This window comes from Pelecanus crispus, chromosome 5 (assembly GCF_030463565.1).
Source record: "Pelecanus crispus isolate bPelCri1 chromosome 5, bPelCri1.pri, whole genome shotgun sequence".
In the NCBI taxonomy this organism is placed as follows: domain Eukaryota; kingdom Metazoa; phylum Chordata; class Aves; order Pelecaniformes; family Pelecanidae; genus Pelecanus; species Pelecanus crispus.
In genome coordinates, this window is record NC_134647.1 from 3,465,352 (window position 1) to 3,481,727 (window position 16,376).

General features: G+C 42.0%; 1 protein-coding gene across 6 annotated transcripts in view; it reads right to left on the minus strand.

The window, feature by feature from the left end:
• The window catches only part of MBD5 (methyl-CpG binding domain protein 5), a 148,192-nt gene extending 132,208 nt beyond the window's left edge, over positions 1-15,984 (minus strand). For 5 of the 6 annotated variants that reach the window (XM_075710647.1, XM_075710646.1, XM_075710645.1 and 2 more), the window contains exon 1: positions 6,924-6,950. The gene's annotated coding sequence lies outside the window, so the exon portion shown is untranslated. Of the gene's footprint in view, positions 1-6,923; positions 6,951-15,952 lie in introns of those variants that run through there. The other variant, XM_075710642.1, reaches the window with a different exon arrangement.
• Between the last annotated feature and the right edge of the window lie 392 nt (positions 15,985-16,376).

Genomic DNA, 16,376 nt, shown 5'->3' on the forward strand with positions numbered 1-16,376 from the left:
TAACAACCTGTGTATCGCACAATTTATGACCCTCCTTTTCATCTTCCCTCACTGGTTGTGGCTCTTCACCTTCTCTGCTTCTGTTGGTGTCTTAGTTCAGTTGAATTCTTTGTTCATTTATTCCTTCTGTTGGGGGTGGGGAAGAATCAGAGTATTTTTCAGTTGGGAGATAAAAAGAATCCTTTTGTTCTGCTCAGACTGATATTTTATAAATTCGGTATGCTCTCCCTTCCGTATTTATTCTGGCCTTGTAATCCAAAACGGTCAGAGGACAAATGTTCCTCCACAAGATGCTCCCAAACCCCTACGGCAAAAAATTAAGATATCACTTACTTAAAAATAGAAACTCAGGTCTAAATTGGTAGATTATATCATTGATCTGGGCCCTTTTATCTGTGCTAGAAAAGCTGTAGAATATATAAATCTAGTGGAAGTCTCAGTGCAGTAAAAGTCACTATTCTAGACTCCTTGTACAATTCTTCCAAGGGCGCAATTTTACATCCATTTTTGTTTTACTACACTGTTCGAACTATGAACTTATCAGTGGACAAGAAACTGGAATACTTCTCTGTGTACTTTTGGTTAGTTTAATGCTTTGTTATATTTTAATTATTTTAATCGGCTTTTTGGAAAACACAATGTCATTTTAAGTTTTGTAAGAAAAATCAGGAAACTGCACCCAAGCGTCTCCTGTCATTACTGAAAGGTCTAAGGGTTTGTAATACCAGCACACACACACAAAAAAAAAAAAACAAAGGCTATACAAGAGAACAGCACGTTCTCCTTATCACCACACTGGGTTTTCTCCTCCTAGATCTTCACGCAAGGCAGAGATACTAACATAAAGCAGTGTTCCTTGCTCACCTGGACCTAGCCCATACTTGGACAGTTGCACCCGTTTGAAACGTGCCTGCGGACAGCAGCATCTCCTGTCCCCTTCAGATTCAAATAATTACACACATACACTTTCTGTGGTGCAGAGCACAGCATGACACAGCAACATAGATCACGGTGGCTTAACAGCATTCGAATGGCAGGTTTTTATCTTGAAGTATGAAACGCACATCATCCTGTAACTGCCAGGTTGGTAATTAAAGCATGGCCATACCAGGAACTCTGTGGTAGTCACGTTAAGTGTGAAGTGGGCAAAATCCTCTGAAACAACACTGGAACACTCCTCTTAAAAATCACGCCTACCGCTGCCTGAATAAATCAATGGTAGGTCTTCCCAGTTGCATGAAGTTGTACACTTTGCCAACACAACCTCGTTATACTCGTTACTGGATGAGAGTTAATACGGCTAACTGAGACCCGTGTTACCAGGCAGTAATCTTCACAAGGGAAATTTCATGAACAGCTATGAACACAATTAACCCAGGGAAGACCATCCTCTCCAAAACCGGCTGTCACTCAAGATAGATTTGTTCTGTTCATTTGTCAGTAAACTGCTCAATAAACTGTGTATTGAATGCGACATACTTAATGAGCGTCACCATGACTGCAGAAATGACAGGTTCCCAAAACATAAGCTCTGATTCCCAAGCCACTGCAGCCTGGATAACGTTCACCTGCTTTCAGGCTGTTGTAGTATTTCTCATTTCCCTGGCTAGGCAAACGACAAGTGGCACTCTCCAAAAAGCTCCATGTATGACTGACTGACTTTACAGACATCCTCAAGTATTCGTATCTGTACGATTTCATCTCGTTTCAACTGCCTTGTGTCAGAAGCCAGCTTCAGAAACTACAGTAGCTGCTTAAGAGAGTTCTCCAGCCTGCTGTAACAACTCCCCCTCCGAGAGGAGCCAGTGCCTCCTAGGAGTCGGAAGGGGCTGGTGGAAAGCTGTCTGTAACTCTCACAAAATCTCTGCTTGTAACCTACCGAAACAACAGATCAGCCCCAGGCAGATGCAGCCCATCCCACAGCGGCAGAATCAGGGTTTGACACTGGCTGGAAAAAGGCAGAAGTGAAGAACATAATTGAATCAGCTGTACCTTAGCTTAAAAAAGGTGGTGGCAAACACTTATGCAAGAGGGCTTAAGGAGGACAAACATAATTTTTCACAGTGTAGTAATTCACAGGCTGGCTACAGCAGTTAGGACTTTAGAAAGTTAGCAACAATACAGTGCAACTGCAAGACACAGCTATACACGCCTGGGTTAGAGACAGCACTGCTAAGGTGCGGGGCTCTGCAAGCAGGCTCCGTACGTGTTCATACTCGTGGAAGTCTTTGCACAGGCAGATTCTGTAACATTATTATACGCTGATACTGACCCTCATTATCAGAGCACCTAGCCAGGCCAATCCCAGGCACCTAAAATAACAAGCAATCTTCTGTGAGAATGGCATCCACGTCAAGGATAATGCTCACGATACGTGCAAGTCTAACACAAGTCTCAACTGGCAAGGACATGACTGATGGTACAGATTCGATAGCTTCAGCACAGCCTACCTGGCTCCACCTGCTCCACTCTTCAATACGTCCACACCCCACTTTCTCTAGGTACGTTCCAGAAGCATTACCAACGCACAGGGTTGGGACGACAGCTTATTAAAAAAAAAAAAAAAAGTTGATGTCCTTTTGATAAATTCACTGCTGGAGACAAAGCAAAATCCAGCTAAGAAATCCCAGTGGGGCGCAAAGCAGTGCCACAGGTGGAGCAGCACACATGCCCAAATACCCACCTCACCTGCCAGCGAGAGCTGAGCTGACAGATCATGACATGAACTCTTTCGCCAAATGACCCTTAACTAATTCTATTAAAACTGCCCGTGCCCTCAAGAGAGGGGCCAATTCTCAGTAAAGTGTACGTGGATGTGGATAGCAGTATGGGGAGGAAAAACACCCCCCAAAACCAAACAGGTGTGTGAAGTGTTAAATTGCTCCAATTTATCTGTTGTGGTGCTATCGTTTCTTCTCAATGACATATTCACTCAAAAAAAAAAAAAAAAAAAAAAAGCCAGAAGCCTATTAAAATGTCTATTTCAAGACATTAGCATTCACTTTTTCACCTGTGTGCTCAAACCTCTCTCTCTCCCACTGTAGCTCAAGAACTGCAGAGCAAGACGACATCTAAAGCAAAACCAGTTTTGAAACAGGCTAATACCTCAAATTTCCTTCAGGATGGTAGCTCAGTGTTCCCATCCCGGCCTGTCCTTCGTTACCTACTGTTGGCTGAAGATAATCTCTTCCAGGCTTCTCAAATGCTGACACAGGAACCTCTGTGAGCACACTGAACTACTTCCCTTTCTCCTTGAAAAGATTTAATAACCTGCAACTTTCTTCTGTGCCCTACCTGTAGTCTACCATTTTCTTCCTTCTTGTACCAAATCTGCTAAAAAAAAATTTTATAGAATGTCATTTCAACAAAGCAAAAACTACAGAGTTAGTTCTGACAGCTCGCTTTCTCAAAAAATTTAATCAAAAAAGAAAGAAAAAAAAAGGAAGAAAATCCTTTGCCCTTGAATAGATGAATTGAATAGCCTTAGGTATTCTATAGCTGTATTTATGAAAAAGTTTTCGGACACTAAACACACCAGTTTCTACAGAAATGGGGAAAGAGTTTTGCCCAAGTCATAAACTTCTTTTTCCATCGCACAGAGAAAAATACGCTGCGCTGCACCGCTAGACAGAAGCTCACCTCTCCAAGAGGTACAAACGCCATCCATCTCAAATGGAAGCAATGCTGATGAGGTAACACCATCAAATGAAGCACCCTCAAAAAAACCCACATACATACGCACACAAACATACACTATTCAAGTTTAGGAAAGCAATTACCTTCTCTACAGAAACAGAGTGCTCTGTCCAGACACTACTTTAAAGTTTTCTTACCAAACCCATGTTATTAACACTTAATATTGTAATGTTAGCACCAAATCACAGTTCTTAATACTAAAAAAAAAAAAAAAAAAAAAAGTAAAATGAATAGAATGTATGACTTACTCTTCTATGTAGAAAAGGCATTCTACTTTAAAACAAAGTAAAAAATCACAGTAAAAGTCATGTAAAGCTCCCTGGTTATAAATGAAAAGGAGGCCAGTACATTTAACATCTCCACGTATTTCTCATTTAATACTTTATACTGTAATGTTGCAGAAATTTATTATTTTCCACACTTTTATCCAAAACAGTGAAGTTTGATTTTAAAATTTTGTATTTTATAGCAGTGAGAAAAACATCTAACAAGAAAGATTATCAGAGATTAATGCAGTTGCTGAGCATGCATTTATATTTCATGCAGAACAGGCATTTTCACTTTGCTAGATTCCCCCCCAATCTGTCTGAAGTCAGTCAATTGACCTGTGTATTACTATAGAAATTTCTAAGTACAAACCCAAATCCTCTCAAATCTGTTTTTCTGACTTATAGCAATTATTTATTAACGTATTAGTCATCAAATGCTGAATCATGGGAAAAATGCCTAAGTAACTCATTGCTACTTTGCAGATAACTTTATTTCAGCTGATTGAACAAATTCCTGTTTCTTGTTTTTGGCAGAACTGTATCAGAATATTTATTTAAAACAACGTTGTACAGCTGCTGTAGTTTAGAGAAAAATATATATTTAAGTATTTTGGGACAGGTTTGGGGTTTGATGGGTTTTTTTGTTAGGGGTTTTTTTGTTTGTTTTTTAAGTCTTGAACAGAAAAAAAAGGAATGAAAAAATTAAGTTCGTTTCTTGCAAGCACAAAGGTATTCCCTTGTAGCCAAGCTAAGAAGCTAACACAGAACAGTATGAGCAATTCGAATTAAGCTATCCAATAGAAATTAAATTTAGAAATCAAGTTTCTCTCATTGTAAGAAGTCTCTTCCACTGTTCGTCCTAAATTACCACTTTTCTTTCTTTATTCTTTATTGAACTATGTAAAATCATCCCCCTGTATGAGGTCCAAAATAATTTTCACGGAAGTCAATGAAAAAAAAATAATCCCTCATTATTACTATTATTCTATACTACAGTAATACCAGGGCTCCAGTTATGATTGACAAATACACAGAAAAACACTGTCCAGAAGAGGCACATAAAATAGTTTAGTCAGTCATTGACTTCAAAGGGATCAGAGAATAATTCTTAAAATGCAGACTGTTTAATGCTTACAAAATCAACACATCTGGTTCCTACTTCTGCTCAGGTTCCTTAAAAAATTTTATTGCCATTTCTGTCGAAATATTTAAGCACTCAAAATACACAGAAACGGATGTTATTCCAGAGATACTCCTTTCCTCACTAACGTATACTGAATTTATTTCCTATGGCACAAGCCGTACTTCAGACCATCATCTCAAACTAGAAAATGCAAAATCATATTAAAGCTCCTGTTCAATTAAAAAAAAAAAACAAACCACAAAAAAAAACCCCAAACAACAAACTGTTCTGCCTGTATTCAATGGAAGAACGTTTGTCCCTGTATATGTGAGTCGAGAAATATTACTCCAAACAGGAAGACGCAAGCAATTTAAAAAATAATTTTCATATTTATTAGTTGTAAAACATTCACTTCTGGTTTTGTGGAATAAATTCATAGCCTTAAAACTCTGAAGATAAGAGTTAAAAAAGAAGAAGTTAAATTCTCTACCAGAATGCATTCGCTCAAGTGTAAAGCTAACAAATGCTAAAATTTTTGGCAACACTTCCGCATTTCTGAATCATTAGGTAGTCAAACTATTTTTTGATTTTGCTTGCATGATGTTGGATTAGAATAATCCATATAAATCCGTGGTTTCCCCCTCACTAGGAATACCGTGTTTACTTCTGGTCATCTGATGTCAAAAGGATGCATAAAGAAATAGGGAGGTTCAGAAATAAATAACAAAAATGACTTGCATGTACAGCGGTGGATTAGAATTGTTTACTCAAGAGACGGGTAAGAAAGAATATAGTCAAAGTAAACAAAATAACGGCGAGCCAGAGAAGGCATGCTGAGCATTTCAGTCACCCTTTTCAGAACATGACGACGGGATGCTTTTCCTAACGAAAACTGAAACATGTAGGTCTTTGTCAGAGAGTGCTGTTCATGCTACCGGAACGGCAGAATTCTCCGACGCTTTCCTCCAACCAAGACGCGGAGGTCGCAGCCGCAAGACAGAAGTGAAGTAGGACAAAGAAGAAAAAGCTGAACTCAAGTTGTGCATTTAGTTGCCTAGAGACTTAACTCATGGAAACCTAAACATCTAGGCCAAAGTCCTCAAAAATATTTAGGCACTTCTTTTCTACCGATAGCAGTTATCACTTGAAAACAGCGGGGCTTGGTGTCCAAATGTGCCCGATGATCTACACCGTAACAGCTTCAAGCTCTTCCAAGCCTAGGCAGCAACAGTGCCAACGTTATGAAATTATGTACATGTCTGATAGTCGGATACCTATTTATTTCCCTTTTCAAATCATCCCGAGACCCCTGTTGTACGTAAAGACTGTGATGAAGCAGCACCTTCTAGTCGATACAGCGTGTGAAAATACAAGCCCCGGGGCTTCATACTTGGGTCTTTGGCAAGGCGACCAGGCTTTTTTTTCCATAAAAATTCCCCATCTCCCCTTCCCATCACGTTACGACCTCCTTCCTTCTGCCATGGCAAACGCTTTTATGCGCAGCCACACGGCCCCCGCTCCCCAAACGCCTCCCAATTTTCATTCCAGCCCTGACTACCAACCCTCCCGGCCTTCAGCTCCTCTCCAAACGCCTGCTTTGCCCCATCCGCTTCCCTCCCCGCCGCATCCCCCTTCTCTCCCCGCTGCCACTCACGGCCCCGCGACGCTGCTTCGCCCCCGACCGCCAACCCCTCTCCCCAAAGCCTCCTGCTCCCCAACGGCTCACCGCTCGCTTCCTTCCTACGCCCACACCACAAGGCCTCCGCAGGGGCTTTCAGTTCGAATCCTTTCTCTTACCGAGAGCAAAACACCACCTCCCCCTAAAATAAGTGTACCTAATGTCAAATAACCACAGTGAGCAGCAGGAAGACTTATCCACAGGCAGCACCTTGCAGCTTCAGGGAACTTGCCCCTCCGGTGAAGCAGGCTTCAGCGTCCTTTGTTTGCACAAAAATAAAAATATTCCTACCTAGTGGTGCGTTCTCTGAAGTTTCAGGTTTATTTGCGGCATTCCAAACTCGCTGCACTACTGACACGCAGAAAAACGCCGCCGAGTTAAGCACCGAACATTGCTTCTTCGACCAACTAACAGCTAGTAAGTTCTTAGGTATTTCTATTGGGGCAAAATAAAGTATGCGAGTAAAGGAAAAGTAAACAACAGGAGACTCTATGCAAATTGAGGACAAAACAATTATGGATTACTCTGGACAGGATTAATGCAGAGATTAAAAGAGTAGTAATTATTTGCAAATTTTGGATGAACGTACAGATTCACATAACCTAGTCCTAAAATACCACCTGTCCGTGGAGACCTCCATTTACGTAAGAACTGACTTTTCTCAGACCCTACCTTAGGACATGAAATAGAAGTCTTTATAAAGAGCTTTCTTTCAAGACAATCATAACTGGAGATGCTTTAAGAGATCTTCAATTTCAGGTTCACCAGTCATCAGCAATGAGTACGCTGACATTCACCACCATTATAATGAACATTTTCATACATTACATATGAATTTTGACCACTCTCTACCAAAACAGAAAAAGTATTTCATTTTTGCTACAACAGAAGCTCAGAAACATTCTAGATATACAGATAATATAAATAAATTCCAGTGCACACAAAGTAGTATAATTATTTGCAGTAATTAGCAAAAGCTGAATATTAACGCTTTTTTTAGTGTTTCGTTAAATGCAGTAATATTAAAAATCAGATTAATATACTTCCAAAAGTGCCACTATGGGATCAGTGCGTCTCAGGTTGTTGTATCAAACCCACAACTTCAAGAAAACCCAAATAAAGTTAAACTGATTTTTATTCAGCACAGATCAATATTCGGAGAAGGTGATTATTTTCAAATAAAAGAAAAAAATTGTAAACAGCAGGTGCTACAAAGCTTATATATACATTCTCTGACAAAACAACAGTTACTGCTCTGATAGTTATTATTTAAGAAAAACGATGTAGTTCCTACACACAGGAATACCTTTACTGGCATCAAGTATTTATAAGTCCCTTTTACATAAAAAAAAGACTTAAAAATTACTATCTTTTAATTTGCTGTTTATTTTTTAGTTCCAGGGATATGCTCATTAAGTTCTACCTCACTGTGTGCCTGAGGATTCTTCGCAGAACTCTTACATCAGATAATGACTTGAGTTACAGAAAATTATTAAGGCTGATTCATAACTGTGAAGTTTTGAAGAAAAGGAGCAGGGAAAAAGACCAGCAAAAACCACAAGCACAGGAAGAAAGCTCAATCTGTAAGGTGATCCACGAGGAATCCACATACCAGCTGATTAAGAAGCTGCCCAACAACCAGCTTTTGGGGCTCATTAGATGGTTAGGACTGCTTATTCCCTAATACCTTTGTGAAGTTAGAACTCATGAAAAATTCAGGTTTAGGGCTTGATCCAGCACCCAAGGAAGTTCATAAATATTTTAGCACTGACATCAGTGAAAACAGATTAGACCCTTTATTTTTTTCCTTAGTGTAAAGATTTCACATATAGATTTTTAATAGCAAATTATCAAGAGTACAGATATTTTATTGATATTTCAAAAAATGAAAGTCACCTTACATAGCAATATTATGACACCCCAAATGACATGCCTAATACAAACCTATTTATCAAAAAATAACAACTTGGCCACAGTGTGATACGATAAAGATGTTACAAGAGCAATGCAACTTTCAGAAAAAAACATCAACACTACCACAGTGAGCACTGCAACTTTATAGCTAGCACGCTCCGCACAGATGGACAAGTAATTTTTAGAAATGAATCACGCTGCAAATGATTTTACTAATTTTAAAACAGAGGTGAGGAACCAATAGCCTACAGGCCAGATACGGTTTGCTGCTTCAGTTCAGATGGCCTACAGACACATACGTACTTTATTACTTAATAACACCAAGGCAGACTTCAAGGAAAACCTCGCGTGTTTTAAAAGGCTCTGACAATTCACGTATTTTTAAATATGCAATCCTTAAACCCAAACATCAGCCTGAAGTTTGAAGTAGTAAATGAAATCTATGTTATTAGTTTGCTTTTTTTTTTTTAAATGCACAAATTCTTGACTGATTGTCCACTAAATATAGCACATTCTTGCAACCCTGAGAAGATGGGACTTCACAGTCCTCAACATTTAAATTATCTTAGTAGAGAAAAGTCAGTGGTATTTTAGATTTGGACAACAGCCTATGCAACAGCTATGGTAGAAGAATTTTGATACCTGCTCCGATACCGAGGAACATACTCTACAGCCCTTATTTAGGACAAAACTTCCACGGAAGTCAATGAATGTTTTGCCTTGAAAAGATACAGTACCAAATATAGATCTCCGTCTTTCATAGACAGCTTCTTTCAAAGTGCCAAGCATTTCTGAATCTGAAAGTGCATGCAGGATTCTAAATATGAAAACAACAACAAGTGGAAAAGAATTTGTGGAGAAAGAGAGAAACCAGAGGCCACCGCTCTACCTCCATCCTTTCTGCAGTTATTTGCAGCTGCCATGAACATATGGACAGTCAGTAAACTGAAGGCTGCAGCTTTAGTTGAAGTTTGACTGCTATAAACAGTGAGCTGCCTGGCTCTGGCCCGCACTCTTAATACCATCAGCAGAACAGAGATGGGAAGCATAAACAAACCTTTTAACTAGATTACAGTTTCTAAACCGGCCAAGAATCCCTTCGGCAAGAACTCCTGTGTGACAAAACGTTAGAAGGAGGAAAAATGTTTTGAAAGAGTACCTTTAAAAAGCCTAACCTTTCCCAAGATAGTACGAATGGGAGTCTTCTGCGGAAATCGACTGTGAGTTTTCAAAGGGGGCTATCCTTGAGAAAAGGCGGTCTGATCCTCCATGAAAAAATAAAAAGCCAGAAAGCTTTAAAACAAACGGTTGCAAAAGAGAACGATATTTTCCAAAGGCTTTTTCTCTCAAGACTTCAAAACGCACCAAGAAAAGTTACTGAACTTTGAAATACCAGCAGATCTTATATCATCATTCCACATTTCAAGTAGCTATGCTCAAGAACAACATAGAAAAAACACGTTGCGTCACCAACTTATACCAACATGTCTACCTCTTAAATCTGTTCCTTCTCATAATTTGCTTCAGCCAAGCTTCTTCCCCGTAAAGATTACGAGGGGACAACGTAGCCCCCCTCTCCCCCCTGCCTCCAAGCCCATAAAAGACAAAAGAAAGTTCTGTTCTAAAAAAATCAGCTCGCTACAGATTCCTGGCTACTTTGTTTCTTTAATCAATGATGTCATTTGTCCACTTCTGCAGTGTTTTCTTACAAAAATAGCAGCTACTGAAAAATCCTTCGTCTCATCCAGGGGTTGGATGAGAGGATCGAGCAAAAACTTTTTTTGTGTTTGTCTTCTACAATACATATAAAATAAACAGAATTTCTCTCCTTAAGTCAACAGTATGCTAACATAAAAAAACTAAATAGATGCATGTATCTTCCTTGCATCAGTCTTAAAAGTAAAAAATTAAATACATTAAAAATACATATTAGGTGCAAACACAGTCAAAATATAAAGCCAGTGCCAGTTGTTTGTTACTGTCAATGCTACAGCTTGAGTCCTACCAAAACACATTGAATTTGTACTCATTCTAGAGGGACTAAACATATATATGCACATGTGTGTATAAATATGTGTGCGTGTAAAAACCATACATGAAATATATAGGTAAAAGCTCAAAGGAATGAAACAAACCCAAGCGTTTTACACATTTTCATAAGGAGTTTAGTTTGTCACAACAGATAATCCTAAATAACGTGTTGGCAATGACCTACCAGAGCTTAAAAATAGAATCTAAAATTGGCAAATTGAAATTTCATTTACATGTTTTTGAAACATGAGGCAGTATGAATGGGAAAATTAGACTAGCTATATTTATGGTATGTAGGCCTACCTTCTATTTGGCCGACTTTTACTTTTCTCCTAACTTAGACTGCATTTGTTTCCTTTGGCAGCGGGGTACAAGGCAACATTACTGCAAGCCTCTCTTTATCTAAATGCTGAGAATATCACCATTTGATCCAACAGGATTTGTTGTACAAACAATTGACAACTGTTCTGGTTCCCTCACTTGGGAATTTTTCTTAGCGAGGCCATGCTACTGATGCTGCAAACCAAGGGCCCTAATATTTAGGATGCTATTTACATTTCAGATTACTCCTCCTTCAGTAAGTCACCAAAATAATTCGGGATTTAATGTGGCTGAAAATGTAGACTAATCAAAAATGACGAGAAAAAAAAAAAATATATATTTTTAATCCTGGGCTTCAATATTTCTTCATACAGGAATAATGTAGTTAACACATTGCTTCTGTAGGTCTTATCTACCAGATATTGTGACAAGACAAGAATTTTTAAAATACTGTTTGCTTACTTTATTTTAAAATATTTCCTGTAGAAGAAATTAAAAAAAACAAACCAAAAATGAAAACAGTACACTGAAGAATTTAACCAGAGTAATAAATTAAATCCTTTATTCTTTCTTTAAGAAAGTTGTTAGAAGCCTCAAAAAGGATTTCCAGACATTTTACTATTTCACTTTTTAAGTAAATTTAAAGCTCCTGAAACAGATGATTTCAGAAAAAAACCAAAACCCCAAACAAACAAAGTGACAAATGTATCTTGTGCCTCTCCATCTCTCTGTATTGCCCTCTACAATGTTCCTCAGCTCCAACCCCATGAGCCAACGCTCAAAGCCACTCTCTGCAATTTGTTCCTTAGTCATTCCCATGGGAAGGACAGGAGGGAATGGAGATTTTTTTGTGATGGGAACACCTGTCAAGCTGCAGATAAACCAGGATGATCAACTCATTTCACAAAGGTCTATGAATAGCCATCTCACGGTAATGACTGATTCCTGCTGCCATGTGCCAGATCAAAACAACAACTTAGAGGTAAAAGGCTCGAAATACAGATCTTTGGAACCACACAGTAGCTTTAATTTTAAGGATTCTTTTAAAGTATATATACATTTTTTTTACACTTCTTTTATATACTCATTTGTATATACCCATGTGCATTTGTGTATGTAGCTAAACATATATGCATATGTGCTCATACACTTTATAATGTTGTAGTGGTTTTGACAAATTTTACTTCCATTTAAAAGAAATACTGCAAAGTCTGAACTCCTTTCTAGACGATTCATCAAAAAAAAAAATAGGTATCGCTATAATAAAGAACTTGGAATTTGAAGAGAGGAAAGGAGTCAGCACTTCTTAATTTCTTAACTGCTGCTTTTTATTAGCATCCCACTTGGTTTAACTCTAGTTACACAGCTTTCAGGATGCTTTAATTTTTATCTGTCTCCAGCGCTCTTCCCGAATTTTATCCCTGATACAGGCTTTGGTTCCTGTGCAGGCCTATTTGAAACTGATTGAGCAGTATTATTCCACCTAATAGCTCCAAAAATAATTACAAATGGTTTCAAACACTGAAATAACCCTTAAAAAGAATAAGCAGATCCTTAATGACATAAGAGCATTCAAAAATGTATCCTGTATCTTTTTATTGTTAAAATCAATGGTAACTTTGATACCCACTTCCACAGGGACAAAACAGAAACCAATACAGAGTCCTTAAAAATAAAACCAAACAAACAAAACCAAGCACCCGAACAGCTGAGCGAGCCCAAAAGAAGAAACCAAATTCGCCACTTTTCAAAAGTTTTAATGGTATTTTTGAAAAGGAAGCTCAGTCACTTTCAAAATTCGTGTCCCGAGCCGTTACTAGATGAGATTCTTCTCTTGCAAGCTGCTTTGTGCATGTGGTCTCCTAAGCCCAGAGAGAGACACAGCGACATCAGTGGGGCTCCGGATGGGCACCCACCTGGCCTGCTGCCTTCCAGAGGAACATCCATGATGAGCACTCGCTGCCGACTCAGAAACTGATTTTGTACCTATGGACTGCACTCCAGTTACCCATCTTCCACATAGGAGGAATCGCCACGAATAACGTTGCGGGGGGAAATCTACCGACAAACCGAATTAAATAACCCAGATGAAAACCAAGGCATTCCATTTTTGAGTGGACTGTTACTTATGCCAAGATCTTCAGTGCTTTTTAACAAGGAGAAAGACTGATCCCTCCACAGCCAAAGAAGAATGAAAGGACTGCAAGCAAAGAAAAGTTGAATTGCTGAAAGTATTGCATCATAAAGATTCTCTTCAAATATCCACTTACCTCGTCTAAATAGAAACTAACACATTCATCTACCAAGAAAGGTAAGACAGCAAACTCGAAGGAAAGCCTGTTAAAGACAACTGTAAGTCTGGCCTGAACAGCATCTTTATGTCTAGCACAGCCTACATTTTGCCATGCTAGGCTCCTTGCTAATTCAAAACAATCTCTCTGACCTAGAGTCTGGGAAGCCACTAACCTGAAATACAGGAAAACAATTATTTATTTCGGCTCAAAATATATGCGATTGAAAAATACACACAAAGTTTTCCTAAAAGCAATTAGCAATTGTAAATACCTATTGATAATAGCAGCAAAAAGAGCTTAAAAACCCCAAGCAAACCAGAACTGTATTGGCCTTCAGTTATAGCTGTCGATAAACGCACAGTCTTCCTTAACACAGGTTGAGAGATTCAATTCTTTCAGTCCTCAGAAGGTTGTTGTGACAGCAGCCAGAGGCCCCAAATTAGCCTCAGACCCCTTTGTGCTAGGCGCCGCAGGAATTGCCTCCGACACAACTCAGGATCCCAGCCCCACCGGTGGTTCCTTAGGATGGACCTTCCCTACCCAATGCCCCCAAATCAGCCTATGGAAATGAAGGGTTTATTAGTAATTTTATCCCTAGGGTTTAAAGCAAGAGAAGCCCCTGAATTACTCTGCCCAGCTTCAGCATTCCATTAGGGTATTTTACTGAGGGATCACACTAAATCAAGTCATACCTATTTTTAACACTAAAACGCAAAGAAAAATGGTGTTAAACCCCCATAATAAATAACACGTCTCATCAGCTGTAGGCCATGAAAGTTGCAGGCAGATCTGCAACTCTACACACATTGGGAGTGTAATCCTGAAGCCGCTATAGGCTTCCATGTACAGATGAAAGTAGATCAGTGGATCTCAAGGTTGAGAAAGGAAGCATTGTCATGAAAAAAAAAAAGAAAAAGAAAACGGTGTCCTTTATTCCTGGTCAGTCTTTTGCTGTCCAACTCTCGCCTGTAGTAAACTAACTAAAAGGAGAGCTGCACGTTTAAAGAACGGGGTTTTATACGCGCATCTGCCGATTTTGACGACGATTATCACGTGTTTTTCACGAGTTTAAAACCAAAAGTAACCTTGTTTTCACAAGCTAACAGAAAACTAATGGCAAACTATTAGAAAGAACTACAGTTATGGCTGCTACCTTCAATTCTTCATAATATTGTTAAGTATCGGTCCAACTACAGTTTTCTCTCATTCTTTCCACCCCATCAAATTACGGCTTTCTCAAACTCCAGTTTGATCACAAAATTGCTGCTTAGCACAAGATACGTACGTACAAATTAGAAACGGGAGAAACCAAAGCGTTTCAGGAGAGCTCTTTCTTGTGGGGATCCTTCCAGCGCGAGGCAGAGATGACACACGCTCTCCGCTGACCACCATTTAACCAAGACGCCCCGCCGAAATACGTACTCATGGCCTACCTCATGGTTCGGCGTGCTCCGCAGTACTTAATAAACTGAGCACTCAAACCCCCTTTTTAAAATTACGGAGGATGTAGTTAAGCTCCCGAAATAAGCAGACAACAGCAATTTTAATATAAACATCCTACTTATGTAGAGGACTCTTGTTTCAACTTGGCATTAATGCCCCAACTCTTTACTTCTGGATTCTTGCAAACCTCTTAGAAGGCTTCTTCCAACATTTCCTCGACTTAGGCATTTAGTTTGCCCCCTTTTACATTTTAACCCGTTTCAGACATTTTTAACACGTAACTTTCCTTTTGACGGGCCGCAAAAACGGTCAGAGCAGCCGACCAGCGGCACCTGACCTAACAAACCCGCAACGCCGTGAGCGTGGATGGAGACATTTGGCCTTCCCAGCTGAAGGCCGCGGAAAAACAGATTGCGGTGCGCATATATATATATATGTATTTGAGCAAACCATTGACCAAATATAGCCAGCCCCCAACGATAACCACGCGCCGCTATCAAACGCGCCACACCGATCTGGCAAAGGTTGACGTCCGTCGGGCGTCCAGCGCTGGGGCTGTCCCTGGAAGTTGAGCTCGCCAGCGGCTCTGCGCCCCCGCGGCCTCCGCGCCCGCAGGGCTGCGAGAACTCAAAGAAGGGCCCAAAACCGCCGTGGGGAGCCCAGCCTGGGGTCGGGGGGGGAACCCCGAGGGCTCCCCGGCACCCCGCTGTTGTTTCACCCACCGAATTCCCGGCTGCGGCGAGGGAAAACGCTGTCGGGACGAGCCGGGGCTCGGCACCCGCCGCAGCCACCCCGAACTTTCCTCGCAACACGGCGCCTCCAGCCCCGGGCCGGCATTAACCCCCGCGGCGGGGGGGGGGGGGAGGCCGGAGAAGCGGCCCCCGGGGCGGCGGGGAGAGGAGCGCGGCCGGCGCCGGAGCATCACCCGCACCCCGGCGACAACAAAGCTCCGGCAGGACCGGGCGGGGGGCAGCCCCCGGCACCGAGAAGGGGCAGAAAGTGACAGGCGGGCGCCCGGCGCCCCCTCCCCGCCGCCCGCGGCCCAGCGCGGCCGAGCGCCGGGCCCCCCCTCCCGCTCCCTCCCTGAGGTAAACAAGCAGGCGGCCCCGCCGCCGCCGCCGCTCCCCCCCCCCCTCCCCTTCCCCGCCGCCGCCGCCCGGCCCCGCCGCCGCCCCGCACTCACCTCAGCGGCCCCCCGGGCGCCCGGCCGGCCCCGGAGCGGCGCAGGCGGAGACGCACACAAAGGGTAATAAAGGGGGAGGAGGGGAGCGCGGGGGGTGGGGGCTGCCCAACTGCCTGCCGCTCCCCCGCCGCGGTGCCTCCCGCCGGGGCCGCCTCCCAGGTTCGCTCCCCTCCGCCGACGGCCGCGGCGGGGGGGGGGGGGGGGGGGGGGGGGGGAGAAACTCCCCGGGCTCCTCCGGCGGGGCTGGGGGGGTGGGGGGGAGAAACTCGGGGCGCCTGGCAGCGGCCCCCCGCCCCCGCGCCGATGCCGAGGGGAACGAGCGCCCTGTCCCTTTAACGGTATAAATAACGGGCCCCCCCGCCCCCCCCCGCGCTCCTCATCATCAGCTGCCGCCGCGGCTCCGGCTGCTGGGGCTCCGGCGCTG